The following is a 6193-nucleotide window of genomic DNA, read 5'->3' as shown; positions in this document are numbered from 1 at the left end:
TAGTCAAGATCTATCAGTTCATTAGAAAGATGCTTACTTCATCAGTGCTTTAGAGAAAACTCAACAGCTGGCTCTTTTGAGCCTATTCATTCTCAGTATTTGGTCTGTTAACATTGGACTCAGTGGCCAGTGATACTGTTAACTCAGGCTGGAACAAAACTTCTGGGACACATGTGTTTTGTTTGTTTCTTTCAGCCTTCCTCCCTCCCTCCCTCCCTCCAGCTCTGTAGACCAGGCTGGCCTACAGGGATCCACCTACCTCTGCCTCCTGAGTGCTGGGATTAAAAGCATGTGTCACCACTGCCAGGCAGGACACTATTTTTATTTATTTTTTAATGCACTTTATACTGGCCTTTGCTTAGCAACACTATATTGTACTCAGCACTGTGTTTGGGGCCAAAACACCAAATGATGCCATGATAGAAACAAAACACTTGTTTATGGTTTGGAGTTGAAGTGGGCATCGGGGACTTGATTTCTGACCTCAGCAGGGAATGTGTGTCTGTGGCACATGACCATGGACAGCCTTGCAGGTAATGATTTTTAGACTTCCCTGCTTCCCAGCACTTGGTCCCCAGCCAATGGTAGCATGGGGAAGGTTATGAGACTTCAGGAGATAGAGCTTCACTGTGCTGGCCCTTGGGCTTTTTAGAGCCAGGCAGCATTCCAGCCCCCTCTGCTTCCTAATGATGCAGTGTGACCACTACCTCATGTCCCTGCTTCCATGCTTGCCTGCCCCCCACTGGGAGCTAAGTCTGTCTTGAAGTAGCTCTTTGTCAGGTATTTGTGTCCAGCTTCGAGGGACACAACATCGTCTTCTGGCCTCTGCAGGCACTACACTCACTTGCACATACCCATCTGTCCACCTGTATGAGGCATAGAGGTCCTTGTGCTCAGAGGTAAGCACTGGGGAAACCAGGATTGTTAAACAGGGCTCCTCAAAGGGAAAGATAGATCAACCTGTTTTTCCAGTGCTGTCTATGGCCAGGCCACACCTGGCACCCCCAGACCCTTGTCTTCAGCCTGTTTATGTAGTTAATCTACAGAACTATTCTTCCCAGACCCATCTCACATTATTGTGGACATTGGGCCTGCATCCTTAATCTGTAGACCTATCTTTATGGAGGATGCCACTTGTACTCTACAAGCGTTTGATGCAGTCACGTAAGGTTTTTTGTTTGTTTGTTTTTGTTTTGAAACAGGGTTTCTTTGTATTTGCTTTGAAGCCTGTTCTGGAATTAGCTCTGTAGACCAGGCTGGCTTCGAACTCACAGAGATCCGCCTGCCTCTGCCTCCCAAGTGCTGGGATTAAAGGCATGTGTCACCAACGCCCGGCTGCAGTCACATCTTTTAAGCTTTGCTGTGCACATGAGATTGAGTTCACTATCACTGGGAAACTTTTTCCTAGTTGTGCTGGACTTAAATATACCTAAAGTGAACTACATGGTGTCAGTCCCAGCACTGGCTACTAAGTCACGTTGGGCCAGATTTCCTTCTTGCCTCCCCTGAATCAACATTCTGCTGTCTGTGGGGTTTGCGGAGACCCCCACACCTCCCCCTCCATAAAAAAAAAAAAAGCACTAACCAAACAGTGGAAACTGGCTCAGTTCCAATGAGTGGTGCCATTGAAGGAAGCCAGAAAGCAAGGAATGCAAATCAATGTCTACGGATGTAAATTTCCACAGAAGTCACTCTGAAAGGGTCACTGTTGAAGCCCTTCTGATCCAGTCACTCTGTAGTCTAACAAGGGCACATTGTGTCAAACCCTCAAGAGAGCTCTTATTGTCTCAAATCTTTTATTAACAGTTTTAGTTTAAAAAAGGGGGGGAGGGGGAGATCAAAACTGGTTTCTTATTCAGATTTTTGTTACCTTAAGAACCTTCATAGTATTTTCCATACCTAAAGGGAAGTCGAGGACACTGAGTCCCCTGGGGAGGGAGATGCCTCTGCCTCCCCCAGGATCTTACCTTCCTGCTAGAGTCGCAGCTGATAAAGCCAAAACTGTTTCCCCCAGATACAGAGTGTTAAGGACCACACTGACTGCATGCTTTGCAGGGGAATGTTTACAGCCTTGGCTTCACCCTCCTGCTGGCTCTCCTCTCAGCCCTGAGTCTAATAATACACCCCATAAAATCACTCTACAGTCTCCTTTATGGAGGTGACTCTTGAACAATCAGCAAAGTAGCTCATTTTTAATTTTTTAATCTTAATCATGATACATTGCTGTAAATATACCTAATCTTGAGTGATGTAGCCGACACAGTATCATACACAGCCATAAAGTGGCGTTAGATTTTAGGGCAGCTCTTTGGAGTCCATCCCAAGTCTTAAGGGGCATGAACTACCCGGGCTTGACTTTCTGCCTAAATCCATAATAAACTAAACTGACTCATCTGACATTCTTTTCTGCTGTGTCGTCAGGGATCCAGTTTTCCATGAGTGAGACCTCTCGTGGGTGAAGCTGTAGCCGTGGAGATATTGAACACTTATACTTTTAGATTTGACATGCCTATGGCCTTTGTTAGAACCCTGGATTCAATAAATAAAAGCCAAGGCTCAAGCTTTGGAGGCTAAGAAATGTATTTCAGAAGTCTGTGGTTCTCTTGGACAGAAGAACAAACTTCCATCACAATATGTTTGGGGAAAGTTCTTGGCTTCCCGTTTGGAATTTTCTCAGGGTTCGAATTTTCTCAGGGTTCCACAAAACCCTACAATAGTCTTTCAGAAAGCTTGACTTTAATAAATGAAGTTTAGCCTTTCTCCCCCCCCCCCCCACCAGACAGTTTCTCTGTGTAGTTTTGGAGCTTGTCCACATGTCCTAGTATTTGCTCTGCAGACCAGGCTGGCCTGGAACTCTCAAAGATCTGCCTGCCTCTACCTCCCAAGTGCTGGGATTAAAGGCATATGCCACAAAGAGAACTCTGTGAAAGAAAATCAGATACAACTATAGTAACTAGCTGAGTATGGACAATTTACAAGTTTTCATATATCTGGGTTTCTCTAAGACCCACTCAGTGACGTGGGAAGATTGCTGTAGCCTAGGGTATGAAAACAGCCAGAGCAACATCTTGAAAACAAACGAACATTCCCCCCACACACACACCCACTGCACTCCGCTCCACATTGTATCTCCTATGAATGTCTGCTTCCACCTACAAATGCTATAATGCAGGTCCTACCCTGGCCATTCATCCATTCCTATGTCAGCCCTACTCACCCAACCTTCCTGGAATCACATGCATTTTTTAAATATCCCACTGAGACCTGAACTGCCTCCCCTCCCCTCACCCTTAACATGTAATTGCCTCTCAGCCAGTCCCTGATCTCTTGTTTCTTGTCATTGTTGCCAAGCTAGCTAGCCACATGACCTCACTTTTACCTTGTTCGTAATGCAGAAACCTCCGGGAGTTAGTCCCTGGCTTTGCTTGGTGATGTGCAGCCTCATGCTGGTCTGTCCAGGGCCTGTCCTACAAGCCGAGGGAGGGACATTTGTCCTGTGTGTGTACTTGTATTCATCCCCCACCTGCTCACTCACGAGATCTACCTGTCTCTGCCTCCTGAGAACTAAGATTAAAGGCTTGGGCCAGCTCCTTTAGGATTTTTAAGCCAACAGTTATTTCTTGAAAGCATCTGCTAAGAGACACCTCAGGGACTCAGGTAATTGTCCTCTTCCAGATCAGTAGTTCTCAACCTCAATGCTGCAACCCTTCCATACAGTTCCTGGTTGGTGTGGTGACCCCCCCACCAGAAAAGTATTTTGTTGCTACTTCATAGCTGTAATTTTTCTACAGTTAAGATTTTTAGTGTAAATATCTGGCATACAACCCCTAAAGGGGCGAAGATCTACAGGTTGAGATTTGGGATCTCTTACATCTATGAAGATGAATATGGCAGGGACTTCACTACCTCAGTCTTGAAAGAAAAGTTGGTTATTATAGTAGCTAATTCCTTGCCTTTATGGAAAGTCTTCAGTGAAAACCCATAAAACCTCCTCTGCGACACTAACAGTGAAAATGTACCATTTAGAACTTTATTTCTTTGAGACAAGGACTCTGTATGCACTCTGGCTGACCTGGAATTTACTCTATAGACTAGGCTGGCCTCGAACTCAGAGAGATCTGCCTGCTTCTAATTCCCAAGTGCTGGGATTAAAGGTGTGTGCCACCATGCCTTTTAGAACTTTTTAACATGAAGCCAATACAATTTCTGTTAGTTAAATTTGAGGGAAAAAATTTGTCAGTAGCCAAAGGGTAAAAATGTAATGTATTTTCCTGGATTCAAATCCATTGTCCAAAAGTTGGCTGCAGTTTGACTAAATTCGTCGTGGTATGATGTTCTCCCATACTCTGTACACAAAGTCATCTCTTGCTCCTCCGTTTAGAAGTAGAAGCGATTGTACAGAGCGAACTGCATTTGCTATCCGGTTTCGCGGTTTTTATTTATTCACTTATTTTTCTGAACCACACGAGTGGTGCTACATGTTCTCTATTGCGGGGTGGTCTGAGATGCTGGTTTCCAACGCAAACGCAGCTGTTAGTGAGCAGAAGTGGGCCGAGCTCCAGAAACACATTTGCATACTCTTTTGAAAAAAGGCGGGGACAGGACTGCCGCGGCATAAACTTTGGGCAGGCATTTATCCTCCTAGAACGGTGCAACCATTTCTAAAAATGGTGAGAAAAGAAGCGCCGCCGTCCCTGGGTGGGCTCGAACCACCAACCTTTCGGTTAACAGCCGAACGCGCTAACCGATTGCGCCACAGAGACCCAGCTGCTGGAGTGGCCGTGTGCTGTGTACACATTTCCGCGGCCGGCCTGGGCGTCGCCGCCCTGGACTCCCGGGAGGCGCCGGGGCCTCTGCAGAGCCCTGCGGGCTGAGGCTGCGCAAGGGCGGGGAGAGGCGGAGCCGAGGTGCAAATCTTCCCCGAGAGCCGGGCGGCGCCGGCTTAGGCTCCCAGCCTGCGCTCTGGCTCCGAACTGTAGAGCCTGCCCTTGTTCAAGGTTGTTATTGCCCCTGCCTTTTGAGTGTTCTCGTCACCTCCCACTTTCAAAACAAGCAAGCAAGCAAGCAAGCAAACAAACAAACAAAACATTTAACAAAGCTGATAAACTGTGTTTCTGTGTGCAGGCCATAGGTATTTTGCATTTTATACCTTTAAAAAGTAAGGTTTTTGTAGTTGTTACGTTTTTGTCACCTCCTGAGAACAAATTTACACCCCTTTAGGGGACTAGAGCCTCCTTCTGAGGCTTGTATGGCTTAGGGAACAGCAGAAAGATTTATGGCAATTAAAATGCTCCGTTAAATAACTACTGATGGCTAGGCCTTCCCCTGGCTTCTGAATTTAACCCACTGACATTGGCTGCCCCAGGGAGGGTTAGGGTAGGTAGGGAAATGTAATAATTCTCCAGATAGGACTGCCATAGCCCATCACTCCGCAGACCACACACACTCCACCAACCCCGGGTCACAATCTTCAAGCTTCCATACCCTCCTCCTCTTCCTCCTTCTCTGCTTGGCTCTTCCTACTTACCTTATGGCTCTTCTTTTCATATCATTTGAACCATGTTTTACAGATTTATTTTAATTATGTATCTGAGCGATGGTATGTGTACGCGAGTTCAGTGCCCTCAGAGACTGAAGTGGGCGTCAGATCCCCCTGAGCTGGAGCCTTTGTGAGCAGGTCAGCTGGGAACTGAACTGTCCCCTGCAGGTGTCCTTAACCACTTAACCATCTCTCCAGCTCCATTTTAAGGCATGCCTTGCAATGGCATTGAGTACTCACATCCATTAAATGGCTCCCTAGTCCCCTTTCTTTTTCCAGTAAGCCTCATTCTGTCTCCTGTCTTTATTACTTGAACTATTCTTAAGTGCCTCTGGGCGTTCATGACCAGCTAGGCTCAGTGTGATGTCCTCACGACTTACCATACAGCGGCACTAACCGCGAATTACTCTTCTCGCCTGACACTGCCTTCCTGTAAGTCTGCACCACACTTTGTCGGTCGTTCAGCTCTCCATGGCTGGCTTCTAGGAGCAATGTTCTACTGACTCCTGTTTGAGTCCCTGCTTTTGGTTTTGGGGGACATACTCAGAAGTAGAATCCCTGGGTTTTGCCAAGAGCTCAGGAGCATCCAATTTCTCCGAGTTTTAAAAGCTGGTAACTACCCTAATGGATGTGTTTTACATCCTTGTACTATCA

At 46.4% G+C, this 6193-nt stretch overlaps 1 non-coding gene across 1 annotated transcript; it reads right to left on the bottom strand.

Moving 5' to 3' along the window:
* Positions 1-4689: 4689 nt before the first annotated feature.
* Trnan-guu (transfer RNA asparagine (anticodon GUU)) lies at positions 4690-4763 on the bottom strand. Its single transcript has one exon. It is a non-coding gene; the product is annotated as a tRNA-Asn (tRNA).
* Between the last annotated feature and the right edge of the window lie 1430 nt (positions 4764-6193).

The sequence above is a fragment of the Phodopus roborovskii genome, unplaced genomic scaffold, assembly GCF_943737965.1.
Source record: "Phodopus roborovskii unplaced genomic scaffold, PHOROB, whole genome shotgun sequence".
Lineage (NCBI taxonomy): Eukaryota > Metazoa > Chordata > Mammalia > Rodentia > Cricetidae > Phodopus > Phodopus roborovskii.
The sequence above is the reverse complement of the archived record's forward strand: the minus strand, read 5'-3'. Positions and strand labels throughout refer to the sequence as shown.